The following is a 14,865-nucleotide window of genomic DNA, read 5'->3' as shown; positions in this document are numbered from 1 at the left end:
TGCTCCCCTGTATCCCAAAAGCACACCCAAAAGTCGCCTTCTCCCCTTCACAGAGGCCACATCCTGGGACTGGGGGTGCTCACAGTGGCTGCCGCTGTCGCGCCTCAGAGCCTGAGGCACTGGGCGGCTCGCGCTCCTCGAGCAGCTCGCTCTCCTGGCTCCTCGCAGAACGCAGAGTCTCAATGCAAACCGGAAACCCTGTGGCCTCCGCAGCGCCAGACACCAGCAGCATGCTTTAACATTTAGGTGTTCTGTGCACTCCAAGAACTATCTAAAGCTCTTTACTAACTGGTTGTAATATTTTAAGTTGTAAACTTAGACCTTTTTCCCTAGACCACTCAAGTATTTTTCAAATATCTGAAGTGTAATTATATATTCACTAATATTTGTGTTAAAATCTAAAACGATCACAATTTATCTTTGACTAACGTTCCCCTAGCCAAAAATTGTAACACATTAAGTCCCCTCAAATAATTTAAATACTGTTTATAATCAAGTTCTTTTCATTCAAAGTTACCAAAAAAAAAATCAAAGGAAACAAATTCTCCTAAATATTTAAGCACTATTTATAAACTTAATTAATTAAATTCTCTTAAAGTTTTTAAACTACAGTCACAAATTTAATGCATCTGATTCCTGAAGTTCTTCAAACGGCTTCATAAGCACTTAAACAACTTAGGAAAAATCCACCAAATTAAATCATATACATTGAATAAAGCAAATGCTTGTCTCCATTTTAGCAGTCAAATCAAACATAAATTTAGTTAATTCAACTGAACTAATCGCCTTCAATATTTCGAGTCAAATTAAGCGAATACTCTTCAACGTTTCAAACACCTTAAGCAGTATACACATTCAGTATTCATATACTCAAATTTGCTTTAAATAACATAATTCTTTCTTTTCTCTTGGTACCAGGCATCGAACTCAGGTCCTTGAGCTTTCAAGACAGGTGGCAGAACCACTGAGTTAAATCCCCAGCCCTGAATAGTATAATTCTGACAGAATGTATGCATTGTATAAATAGATCACACACAGAATTACTAATAAAGAAGGCAAAACACACATCCATCTAAAAAGAATCAACCCAAGGTTTCCACAGCCTCTGAAGCTACAAACTAATGGTTGTCAGAAGCTCGAGACAGGGGAGGCAGAGATTCAAGGATAGAGCCCAAAATCAAGACAGTCGGAGGGGAACGTGGATGCCTTCCTGGAGGATGCAGCCACCCTAGCAATTGTCACGCTGGGCCTCCTACAACCAGGCTCTGCTGCCATGGCAACAAGGCTGAGCCCTCCTACACCAGCTTCTGTTGGCATGACGACAAGGTACCACAGGCCAGTCCTGAGTTTCATGGCAGGGTGCATTGTGGTCTGATTTCTCCTCTTTCTCAATCTTTACCATAACCATTGTATGCTTTGTATTTATTTATTTATTTATTTAGGTAGTGGGGATCGAACTCCAGACCTTGCTTTTGCGAGGCAGACGGTGGAACCACTGAGCTAAATCCTCTGCCACCATTGTATAATTTTTATCTCCCGCACACAGCAAATGGAATTCTGGGTAGTAATTACTCTGTCTCCTGATCTGCTCTGAAGAGGCTCTTCGTCTTCTTTTTTTTTTTTTTTTTTTTGGTACCAGGGATTGAACTCAGGTCCTTGCGCTTGCACAGCAGGCAGAGAAACCACTTAGCTAAATCCCCAGCCCCATCTTCCTCTTCTTTGTAGATTCCACTCTCTCATTCATTCCGCAGCTGTTTAGTGAGGGCCTACTGTGTGCCGATCACTAGAGATAGAACAATAAGCAAAATCCTAATGTCTGCACCAAGATTAGTAAGTTGTGTGTGTGTGACGTTAGGAGAGTAAGTGTGTTAGAGAACAGAGAAGCCAAGTGGACCGGCAGTAGAGGGTAATCACAGTGACCCATGCATGGCATCTTCTCCAGAAGCTACAGCCAATGTCATCTGCTGACAGTCAATGAAGGCTCGGGGGAAAAAGGGCAAAAGTGGCTCAGAGTTTTGGCCCAAACAACCGAAAAGACTGCACTGTGATTACCTGAGTGAGGAAAGCTCCCCTACCGGGCACCTTGACAGACAGGAGGCCACCTACAGGGAGCCAGAAATCCAAAAAGGAAGATGCATCATTCAAGACGATGGCCTCATTGTGCATCCACTTAGCTATAAATGTCTCTAGTTTCTCATTCTTTATGGCTGAGTAGTACTCCATTTTATAAAAATACATATATATCTTCTTTATCCAGTCACCAGTTGATGGGCAACTGGGCTGTTTCCAAGTAATTGAAATAAATAGGACACACGTGTGTAAATACCAAATAGTTTCTCTGGTGTGAGAAACAAAGTGTAAATGAGGATAAAAATGTGTAATTGATAATGTGAAATAGGAAGAAAAGGTCCAAAGGGAAGGGGAAGTGGGAGGGGTAAGTGGAGGAAAGAAGGGAAAAGAAAAAATATGAGAAAAGGAAAAAATGGAAACAAAGTCTTTGTAAATAGGGAGGGGTGGAGGGAGTGAAGGGAGGGCAGGGGAAGGGGGAAAAAACAAGATACATCGTAAAGGTACAAATCTCCAATGATGAATGTCATCATACTGTAAACCTAAAATGTACCAATAAAATTAATAAATAAAAAATTAGTGTCATTAATTCAGGTAAGGGACTATATCTATAAACTCCATGGGGAGAGAGGAAGACAACAGAGCTCTGAATGGGTTTAGAGACCAAAAGACACTCCAAGAGGAAATCACAGAATGTGGGAAGGTGTAGACCATGAAGCTTGTAGGAGAAAGGTGTTCAGAACTGCAGTTGGGTAAAGAGGACAAGGTAGAAGGTAGGTGTGTCACAGGGGAAGCCGGGAGGCTAAAGAGTTCAGACGTTCACTGTTAAAGCATGGAGCCGACACAAGTGTCCGTTGGTGGGTCAATGACAAGCAAGAGATGTCACATGCACACCACACTCTACAGTTCAGCTGCCCCTCGTCACACCATTACGCGGTGCATCGCAATAATGAAACATCTGAGGCTGGGTACCTTTAGAAAGAAAAGAGGCTTATGTAGCTGACAGTACTGGAGGGTCCAGGGCCTGCATCTGCTGGTGACCTTCTTGCTAGAAAAATCCCAAGACAGCCCAGTGCATCAGATACTAACAGACAGGGAGCAGGAATGGGGGTCTGCCCTGCTCTCCTCTTCTCCCCTTGTTTGTTGTTTTTGTTTTGTTTTGGGGGCGTAGGGGTTAAACTCAGGGCCTGGCCCATGGTAAGCCAACGCTCTACCACTGAGCTGCATCCCTAGCCCCTGCCTCTTCTTGTAAAGCACCTGTATTCAACCAAGAGGGCTCCACCTTGGTCCCCTTATCAAATCTCAATCACCTCCCAAGAGCCCGCCTCTATACCGGGTTAAATTCCCACCTTCTTGATACTGCCCAGAGGGGGTTAAATGTCAGCACATGCATCTCCTATGCAAACCACAGCACCCCACGTGGGATGTCTGTCCCGGCATTTCCTCCAGGCACAGCTGGGAGATGCCACTCATCAACTCCAGCTGTGCCCAGAGTAACCACCTCTCTGCCCTCCCTATGGACTGGATGGGAACTAAGGGGCACAAGATGAAGGCCAAAGGTAGGCGAGAAAGAATCCCACAGCAGTCTTTGGGCTACAGCATAGGGAGACTCCCAGGCCCTGCCTCCTCCGTGGGCCAGGGCCCTGGACTCTGACCCTTCCTGTACAGGGTCACAGATCCGGTTTCACCCTGACTCTTCCAGACCTCAGAGAGACTGGCCACCAGCTGAGCACGCCAGAAGCGAGCCTGGCTCTCTGGTGTGCCCGGAAGAGGTCTGTGAAGAGGCATCTGCTCCGTGGAAGGTGAGCAGTCACTCAGAGCCCTGCTCCTCCACTCCAAGATGCCGATGAGCGTGATGCCTGCCAGCCCTCCAGAGTGGTCGTCACTGAGTAAACTCCATGCCCACAGTCTGTGGGTGCTGCGGGATTCGTGATGTGTCTGAGATGTGATCTCAGGGTCTGGATAGGAGGGTTTCGCTCCTGGGTTATTTTTGATCTGACAGCGTAGTCTGCTTTTCTGTTATCTTGTGACTTCAAGCCCAAAACTACAAGTCTTTGTAAAAATGACTCAGACCACTCTATGTACACACAAAGCACCAGCAAACAACAGCTGCGAGCAAGGCTGGAGGGCCCTTGAACTGAGCCGTCTGTCGGTCGTAGGTCGAACGGACCAGGGAGGAGGAGCAGAGACAGACTCGGGTCTGCAGCCAGGCTGGGTCCTCCACAGTCTCGGGAGCTTCTGCTCCAGCATCGCTGCTTGGGACCCTGCCTCTCTGGCTGCCCCAGTCACAGGGCTCGGGGTCCCAGTGCCCAGGTGTCCCCAGTGCCAAAGCCCCAGACACCCTCCCATTCTCAGCATTGGTTTTTCAGCCAGAGATTTGCACTCAGTGCGGCAGTCGCCCCTCACGGTTAAATCCAGCTCGTGTGTTCCCAAGCACTCTCAGTGTCCCCGAGATCAGCACCTCTGGGTCACTGGTCTCCTCACCACTTCGAGTCTGAGGCAGCTTAGAATTCTGGAAAAGGCAAAAACTCCATCTTGAGGGTAAAGCAAAGCTGCCTGTTCGTTCACGCTTCCTCCACAGCAGAAATCGCTGCTCAGGTTGTTCCCACATCTCAAAGAGCTGAGTCTTCACAGCAAGCACCGGCTGGAAGATTCCTACAATCCCAGACCTCTCGGCCTCACCTTCGCCAACACAGTACTTGCTTCACGGTTCACTGCATTTCCTCTGTGCTGCTTCCTGAGGCCCTGTCTTCTGTCCTGCCTTCTCAGATTGCAGCGACCAGGACGATCACAGCTTGGGAAAGCGCTGAAGCTGAGCTATGAGGTGTCACACGGGGAATCTCCAAGTGTCCGCGCGTCCACCGTGGATGAGTGGCCTTGTTTCCAGGGTGAGACCGAGGGAAGTGCCAAAGTACTGGCACCGACAACAGTGCGGGCAAGAAGCACTTGGAGGTGAAAAAGTGGGATGAGGAGGCCTATGGGCCTGGGGCCCTGTGCCCGATGACTGTGCCACCTGCAGAAACCGCACTGTGGAGCTCTGCACAGAGCGCCAAGCCAGCCAGGCGCCCTCGGGTCTGAAGAGGGCACCATGGCCTGGGAGTCGCAACAGTGACTTTTGCTCACTGCATCCCTCCCTGGCTGAAAACCCAGCAGGTGTGTGTGCAGGACAGCAGAGTAGGAATGCCAAACTATGGGCACTAGGAGGGTTCTTCCACCCAGATGAGAGGCTGTTAAGCGACCCACCTCCTGGTGTTACAGGTTAGACAGCACCGTGTCTTCCCGCTCCTCTTCCAGTTTGCTGTCTCCCAGCCGTGGTTGTGCCTGTGTCAAATAAAGTTCCACTGGGTTCTTAAAAAAGGTATGGCCAATGCTGCTGCCAAGCACCATCCAGCTGAAAGCAGGCTCCAAAAACAGGACGCCTGTCACAAAAGAGAAATGTTTTGAATAGACTCAGGGGTTTTTTTTTTTTTTTTTTTTTTGGTACCAGGGATCGAACTCAGGTCCTTGCACTTGCGCAGCAGACAGCGAAACCACTGAGCTACATCCCAGCCCTTAAATCAACTCAGGACATGGAGGCAGCCAGGACAGTACAATGAAAGACACTCTCGAAAGAGGACTCCAGAGCTGCTGCAGGAAGTGGCCAGGACGATGGGTGAGTGTGTTTGAAGTGAGGGCCCGGGTTTTGAGGGGATCCGTGGCAGGTTGTCTTTTACTGTGATAAGTGTGTTTTTAAACATTTGCCGTATGTTTGAATCACACTTGCTTTGCTCAGCCAAGCTCACAATCTCCGGTCGATGAGCTCAGCCAGGGCTCCCACAGTGCAGCGGAAACAGGATGCGTTCATTATCAGCTCCTGGAGGGCAGAGTGGTGACCTGGACCCAAGGCCAGCCAGGAGCCAAATACAGAAGAAGGCTGGGACTCCAGAGCCTAGGACAAGAAAAGAGCTCCATGCGTCAGCGTCAGAGGTGAAGCAAGAGCAGAGCTGCCCCTGGGGGCGGCAGAACATGGGATTCCTCGTCCTAGACACCTCTCCAGGGGAAATCGGCTCACAAGGAGAGATTCCTCCAGGCTGGAGCTTTACAGACGCCTGTTTGGAGTGAAGCTTCTTTTGAAAGCTCCTCTCATACACAGGGTGCTAACGTGGACCTCTCTGCCCCCTCCGTGTGGCCCAGAATAAAGACGGTGGCAGCAACAGCGCTTCTGAGACAGGGGGCACACTACTGCTCAATAGCAGCTCCTTCCCAGGACCCTGGCTGGTCGTGAGCACTCCACTCCCAGGGACACACAGAGACACAAGAACGTCTGTCCCAGGGACCCTGCTGGCGTGTTCCTGCAGATTCACATTCTACAGCCCTGTGCACCACTCTGCCTGCCTGTGGATCTCCCCTCCCACCTAAACTGTGGGTCCCGGAGTAAAAATCAAACCCAGGCCTGGAGCAGTGCCTCGTACTTGATCAGGGATTCGGGAATGTTTCTTTACATGTAGCTAATCTCTCCCACTTTGGATTTTAGGCTTCTAGGTAACAAATGATAAAAAGAATACAAGGTGGGTTTCTTCCATAAGGATCAGGAATTTACTCAAATATTGTTGCTCCCTGAGGAAGGTCCTTTCCCAAAGATGATAAGTACTAGCTCGTATTTATTGACTATGTTATATGCCAGGCATTGCAGGAAGCACCATTCATAATATCCATCGTAGCACCGAACACACTGTTTAATTAAACACTGACCGTTCTGAGAGTGGATGATGCCTATATCACATATGAAGAACTAAGGAAATCAAGAAATGAACTTGCCTCAGTTCTTAGATCAGCATTGGAAGAACCAGGTCAGGTGACCCTAAAGCCATGGTCTCTTATGGTACCTAAAACCTCTTCAGGTTTTCCAGAGAATTATGCAACAAGTTTGCATCTCTTCTGCCTTCAAAAAATCCGAAGATCTGGCCCAATGTTTGCCCTCAGCGTTCACCTTCCTGTTAACCCAATAGAGCCTGACTACTACCAAACGTCTTGACGTTCTATAGAGAATAGGAGGAAAGAAATGGGGTAGAGGGGACAGAGAAAATCAATGGGTTTGGAGGCACCATGGTAGCCAACATGGTGCCTCTGGCCACCACAGAAAATCCTAATTCCCCTAAGCTAGTTCCCTCTTCCTCCTCAGTCCCTTCCTGTACATCTTTGTAACGCTCACATGGAACTGTCTTTGTGAGTCACAGCAAATAATGAGGCTGCTTCTTCTCACAAAAGAAGTCCAGCCTGGCTCCAAGAACAGACAAGCAGTGATTCACTGATTAGATCAAAACTTCAGGACTAGAGGTGATGTTGCTTAAAGAAGCCTGCTTTAGTGTTTCTCCCCCAAAAAGAGGGTGAGCTCTTGCTCCAGAACAGCATTTCTTCTTGTGAAAAGATGATGTTTATAAGATGCTTTCCAGCCCTGGCATTTACATTTAATCTGAACCCTCTTGGCAACGCCAGTGGTTTCACCCACTGATGAGGTAAGTTCTGTGCACAGAAGCAATGGTAACTGCGTTCCTCAGCAGTTGTCTTAGAGAAATAGAGATGTGCCAAACAAGAAGAAGCAAAATATCCTCAAGTTACCCTAGGGAAACCGTAGATTGTCAACTGGTAGCTGTTGAAAAGACACCATTGAGGCTACATGTGGGGGCCCACGCCTACATTCCCAGCACACAGGAGGCTGAGGCAGGAGGATGGTGAACTCCAGGCCACCTTGGACTATATAGTGAGACCCTCTCTCAAACGAAGAAGGGGCCGGGGATTTAGCTCAGTGGCACTGCACCTGCCTTCAAGCACGAGGTCCTAAGTTCGATCCCTGCTACCAAAAGAAAAGAGGGAGAAAAAAAGATCACATTGACCAACCAAAGCTAAGTTTCCGAGGCCTACCATCATAAGAACCTTACTAATATCTCAAAAAGAAGAGGTCAATGAAAGATATTTAACGGATTTGGGGCTCTGGGCTCAAGTGATTTTTTTTTTGTATTAAATTCTTTTATTGGTACATTGTAGGTATACAACACAATTACATTTCTCATTGGGAATTGTACCTTTACATAATGCATCTCGGTTCTTATTTTTTCCCCATTCCTAGCCCTCCCTTCACTCCCTCCACCCTTCCCTATTTACAAAGACTTTATTTACATTTTTCCATTTCTCATCATTTTTCCTTTCCCTTCTTTCCTTTCCCCTGCCCCTCCCACTACCCCTACCCCTTTGGACCTTTTCTTCCTATTTTACATTATCGATTATTCATTCTAATCATTGGTACAGTTTAGGTATACGATATAATGACATTCATCATTGGAAATTTGCACCTTTACATAATCTCTCTTGGTTCTTATTTTTTCACCCTTGCCCAGCCCTCCCTTCAACCCCTCCAGTCCTATTTACAAAGATTTTGTTCCTATTTTTCCATTTTCTCATATTAATCCCATTCCCTTCTATCCTTTCCCCTAGCCCTCCCACTTCCTTCCCCTTTGCCCCTTTTCTTCCTATTTCACATGACCTATTATACATTTAGTCCTTATTTACACTTTCAGTTTCTCACACCAGAGAAACTATTCGGTATTTACACATGTGTGTCCTATTTATTTCACTTAAGAGTATCGCCTCAATGTGCATCCACTTAGCTATAAATGTCTCTAATTTCTCATTTTTTATGGCTGACTAGTACTCCATTTTATAAAAAACCACATTTTCTTTATCCAGTCTCCAGTTGATGGGCATTTGGGCTGTTTCCAAGTTTTAGCTATTACAAACTGCGCTGCTATGAACATGGGTGCACATATATCACTGTGGTATGATTCTTTTAATTCTTTGGGGAAGATCCCCAGCAGTGGAATAGCGGGGTCAAATGGGATTTCCAGTCCTAGTTCTTTGAGGTATCTCCATACTGATTTCCACAGTGCTTGCACCAGTGGACACTCCCACCAGCAGTGGAGCAGGGTTCCTCTTTCCCCACAGCCCCACCAGCATTGGTTATTGGTGGATATCATGATAGTAGCCATTCTTTCTGGAGTAAAGTGGAATCTCAGCATTGTTTTCATTTGCTTCTCTCGAATGACCAGTGATGTTGAGCATTTTTTCATGTATTTATTTGCTATTTCTACTTCTTTGTGTGAGAAATGTCTGTTCATTTCAGATGCCCATTTTTAGATTGGGTCTTTAAATTTGGGAGGTCTGATCTTTTAAAGTTCTTTATAGATTCGAGATAGTAGACCTTTGTCTGAGGAAGAGCAGGTGAAGATTTTTTCCCACATTGTGGGTTGTCTCTTCACACTGCTGGTGGTTTCTCTTGCTGTGCAGAAGCTTTTTAATAAGAAAAGATCTCATTTGTTGATTGTTTGTGCTAGTTCATGGGCAACTGAGGTTTTGTTCATAAAATCTTTTCCTACACCAATGTCTTCAAGGGTTCTACCTAACCTCTGTTCCAACTGGTTCAGAGTTTCTATTTTAATATTTAGATCTTTAATCCATTTTGATTTTAGTTTAGTGCATGGTGAGAGATATAGGTCTAGTTTTAATCTTTGGCAAGTTGAAGCCCAATTTTTCCAGCACCATTTATTAAAGAGGCTATCTTTCCTCCAGTGAGGGTGTTTGGCTCCTTTGTTGGAGATGGCTGAGTGTGTCTGGCGTTATTTCTGCATCTTCTAATCTGTTCCACTGGTCCTCAAGTCTGTTTCTTTGCCAGTACCATTGGGCTCAAGTGATTTAAAGTGGAGTTTTCAAGGTAGGGAAGGGGTTAGGGCTGGACAAGGCTTGTTTCGCTACAGCTTAGCATGGCCTTCAGGGGGAGGGAAGGGTCAGGAGCAGCCCCCAGGGGTACACGTGTGTGTCAGGTGCACCATGTGGCCCGGTGGGCCTTCCATTCTCCTGACAGGGTGCTGTCTGCCCGAGGACAGAGGCTTGCATGGAATCCATGCACTACCCAGGGAAGCTACACAGAGAGGCTCAGCACTCTCTCCCTTGGCCTGGATTCCCAGAACCATTGGTTAAGTCATTTAGTCTTAGTACCTCGTCCCAGTAGTTAAGCCATGTGGACATGGAAGATCTCAATTCTCACATTCAACTTGCTACTTTTAAAATCTACTATAAAATAAAATAAAATAAAATAAAATAAAATAAAATCTACTATAAGACGCTATACCATTCCCATGGAAACAGAAAGGCACTCCCACCCACCGCTGCCGCTGTGCCTGGCTGTAAAACTGCCCGTATGTCCCACGCCACTCCACGGGAACAGTTCACTGGGAACTGGTTCCACTGGAGGGATCCTTCCATGCCCTAGAGCCTTCATGAATCATCAGCAAAATGGCTCCAGGACACCTAGTGCACCTAGGAACATCCGTTCTGTACTAAGGTAGTATCCAGGAATGTCTAGGCTACATATTCTTTATCCAGAAAGAGCAGTCTCCAGCCCCGGGATACCTTAACTTGCACAAATTTTGGCAAGCGCCTTTCCCTCTCTGGCCACTTCCCACCCCCACTCATCCCTGCTTGACATTCCCTGAGGGTCTTGCAACTCAAGCCTTCTGGGACTCTTGGACTTGACTTCTCTAATATATATCTACCCTGTACCAAAAGAGAAGTGAAGATGATGAAGGACAACCATTGGGCTGCCCCCATCACTGGACAGGGTCTGAAGGATCCCCCAAAGAAGAGATGGGGCCCTCAGTTCACCCCACCGATGGGACAGATGGTGGGTTCACTGCATTACATCACAGGAAAGAATTGCAGAATGTAGCAGCGAGGGGCGCAAAGATTTATTAGGCAGAAAGAAATCTATGCTCAGGAGGGGTGTGCGTGCTCACAAAGCTCGGCACATCACCATCTGGGGTTGCGGTTTTATGGGGTCTTGGTGGGTCCTCAAGATGGGTGACCTAGGATGTGTATTCCTGCTGTCTGCCAGGGTTTCCCAATCAAGGGCTGCTTAGCATGCAAGCCACCTGCATGTGTTTGAAGCTTAGAAATATGGCGCCCACTTCACCGAGCCGTTTCTGAGGGTGGAGGTCTGTGGAATCCACGTCTGCAGCATCTGAGGAGAAACTGCAGGCCCCATCCTCAGGTGAAAAGCACAGGCCCACTTCACAGGCCTACTGGGTCTTTAAGATCCTTGGGAATTTTTAGTTTTTGAATGAGTTTCCAGAAAGGAAAAAGGTATTGTGACCTTGGGTAATTTTGATTGGGATCCAAAGCTGCAGTTTTCTTAAAAGTTCGACTGAAAAACTGATTTTTCTTGTGTTCTTCATTCTCTCTGTCCTACCTCATTATCTGTCCTTCATGAGCTTAGCATCCAAGACCATGGAGACGCAACTCAGAGAAGTCACCACCGTGCCCGGCACCAGGGACATGGAGCAGACTGCTGGCTTCTGCATCCTGCCCAGTAACACAGACGGACGCATGGATGGATGAATGGACGGACGACCCTTGGTTCTGCACCTCTCACTTCCTGGAGGACCCTGCCAGCAGATCTGACTGCAAGAACATAAATATTTCACTTTAAGAGAGCTTTTCATGAGAGTTCTGCTGGTCAGGCTAGCTGGGGGCAAGAAAGGGAATCCTCCCAATCACAGATGGGCCTGCAGGCGGCTGGTGCTTGCTTCCTGGCTAGGCAGTTCGCTTGGCAGAACGCTTAGGGGGGAAGAATCCAAGCGAGACTTTCTCTCGGCAACAGATCACCTGTCAATCTGGCTTACAAGAAAAGGCTCACAGAGAACCTGCCATTGCAGAATAGTCTCATATAAAAAGGACACAGTGGAGGTGGCAGGTTTGGAAGATGTACCAGGCAACTTGGGCTATTTGGGTGGCAGCAGCAAGATGGGAGGGCCCAGCCCTGCATGCCCTCTGTCCCAAGGAACAAACCCTCTCTTTCCCGCAGAAAACCTGAGCCATCCATCCTCTGCAGGCAAGACCCCTTCTGGGCGGCAGCCTGGAGTCTGAACCTCTTGCACACAAATAAGCATTTGCCGGACAAGGCCCTGTGCTTTGCAGGGAGACTCCCTCTGAGTTGTGAGTTGTGAAAATGGGAAGTGCCAGGCTCCCGGGGAGGGGCTCGGGCTTCTTTCCCACTGGGAAAGCAGGATCTCTGGGGGCCTCCAGGCCCACACCCATCCCAGGAGGCGTCTGAGTCCTTCAGTGAGGTGGACACAGCTCACTGTCAACCAGTGCCCACAAGATGAAGACCACAAAGCCGCACATGCAGCGAGTGATCCACAGCTATAAAATACGAGGCAGTGCTGGAGGCTGTTGTTTTTGATGTGGGAAAATGCGTGCACCGGCCTGCTGAGTGGGAAGGTAGGCGACAGAACAGCTTGTACAGTGTGGATCTGCTCTGCTCCGTCATGAGCCCTGGGAGGGACTCACAGAAAGGAAGCGCTCACCAGCTCCCGTCCTCTGCTCTGGTCAGGATCCAGATGACATTGATGATTCTTTTCCATGGTGATTAAATCTGTTTTGCAACATGTGGTTTTGTTTTTTGTTTTTTGGTACCGGGGATCGAACTCGGGTCCTTGCACTTGCACAGCAGATGGCAAAACCACTGAGCTAAATCCCTGGCTCCAATACGTGTTGTTTTTATAAAGACAATAAAGTTTGGGCTGGGGATTTTGCTCCACGGGTTCCGCCAGCCGGCTTGGAAGTGCAAGGTCCCAGGTTCAATCCCCAGTACCAAAAAAAAAAAAAAAAAAAGACAATAAAGCTATTTGGTGAACCGGAGAATCATGCTTTTTACAAGGTAGAGTTGTATCTTCAATATTAAGTGCACGTATATCTGCATGTATGTGTATCTGTGTATATCTGAATATATATCCGTACCTGTGTGTATTTGACCCTGCGTTATTGTGGACTTAACTAACCAAAGATCAAAAATACCAAGGGAAAAGTTATGTCTGTACTGAACATGGACAGACCTTTTTTTCTTGCTATTATTCCCTAAACACTGCAGTTAATGACTGTTTACATAACATTTACATCGTATTTGGTACTGAGTAGCCCAGAGGTGACTGAAAGACATGGGAGGGTGTGCATAGATACTACACAAATGCTTCACCATTTCCTACAAGGGCTTGGGCATCTGTGGTTTTAGAGGGGCCCTGAAGATGATCCCCCATAGCTATGGGGAAAGAGACAGAGACAGAGAATAAAATATCAGCAACCAATATCACCGGGCATCTTTCCCAAGGATATTCTGAGGGTGAATGGCTTAACACTTGGGGAAGTCACACCTGGACCTTCAAAGACCCTGCGGTGTTGCTTACTGCCATCATGAGCACTGCCAGCCATCCCTTGTGGAGATCTCCTCTTGGCCTGGAGAGCCCCTGCTGGCAGGAGTGACTGGGATTGAGCCCGGGAGTTCTGAGCTACATCTCCAGCCCTTTCTCATTTTCTGACAGGGCTCTGCTACACGGCCCAGACTGGCCTCAAACTTGCAGTCCTTTTGCCTCAGCCTCCCAAGCAGCTGGCATTCCAAGTGTGCACCGTCAGCCTTGGCCTGAGGAGCCTTTCGAGGCTCGGTAAAGTGCAGGGAACGGACCCTGAGAGTGAAGAGGCTCTGTCCCAGTTTCCCAGGTCCCCAGATCTCCCCGAAGTCCCTGGGTGGCCTGCAGCTCTGTGTCTGTCCCAGGAGAAGCAGCTACAAATTCCCACAGGTGTCTGTGTGACACACGCCCCAGGCATCTGGAGACAGGCACTTTCCCGGGGCCTTCATTACAACTGTCTGAGGCAGTCCCCTGAGGAAGCTGGTCAGAGGCCACCCACAAAAAAGGAAGAGGAATGTCCCCAGGAGTGTCCGGTGACAAAGGCTGTGGCCAGACGGTTTCCAGTCAACCACAGGTAAGTGGGCTGAGGGTGAAATGGCGTCACGAAGAGGCCGCACACTTCCCCAAGTCCCTTCCGCCTGAATCACTCTCGGGGTTCTTTAGACTCCATCCCAGCACCTGGGTGAGTGGGGGAAAGAGCTCAGAAGCAGTGTGCAATCAGTTTGAAACATATTTCCTGAGGAATGTTCCCGGAGCCTCCTGTAATCGACCCACATTCTCCCTAGCACACCCTAACCTCTCACGGTGCCCACTCCCGGCTCTCGTTTGACCCGGGAGACTTTGGGGTTCACCCTGACAGCCCTCTCTAACCTCTCACCAAATCCTGGTGTCTCCCAGATCCATTTACCACTCGCTGTCCGTCTCCAGCGCCCTGGTTTAAGCCATGAGCCCCACCTGAATGGCTGCCACATGCCCCCAGCCCAGGTCGCCGCTCCCTGCCAGCCTGTGTCACTTCTCTGCAACTGCAGAGCGCACAGTGATCTTGTCCACGCTGTCTGTAACGGTAACCCACCAAAAAGCACACCCCTGAACATGGTCTAGGGCGCTGGGTGACTGCATGGAACTTGACCACCTCTACCCAAACCCCAGCTCTGCACTTACGAGCTGTGTCTCTCGGCGAGTGATTTAACTTCCTTTTGCCTCGGTTTCCTCGGGTGTAAAATGGAGACGTCCTAGCACCTCCTGTAAGGTTGTTGAGAGGATTGAAAGCAATCATAGACATTTGAAATGCTGCTTGACACACACAAGCACTCAACACGTACAAACCTCTCTGCCGCCCAGGCTCGGCTTCCACCACATCCCTCTCTCTGCCCTCCTCCCACCTGGGCCTGACTTAGCTCCAGTCCCTCGCAGCGACCCTCAGACCTCAGGGCCGTGGTAGGCTCAGCTCACTGTCCCCGGCCACAGAAGTCCGCCCTGGGAGGACTCCCTTCGCCCCAACCCCATCCTCCAGGCCTAGGCTCACAGC

The sequence above is a fragment of the Heterocephalus glaber genome, unplaced genomic scaffold (genome assembly GCF_053883595.1).
Source record: "Heterocephalus glaber isolate CG9 unplaced genomic scaffold, H.glaber_assembly_v1.0 deba00001805, whole genome shotgun sequence".
Classification (NCBI taxonomy): domain Eukaryota; kingdom Metazoa; phylum Chordata; class Mammalia; order Rodentia; family Bathyergidae; genus Heterocephalus; species Heterocephalus glaber.
Note: the sequence above shows the minus strand (reverse complement) of the source record.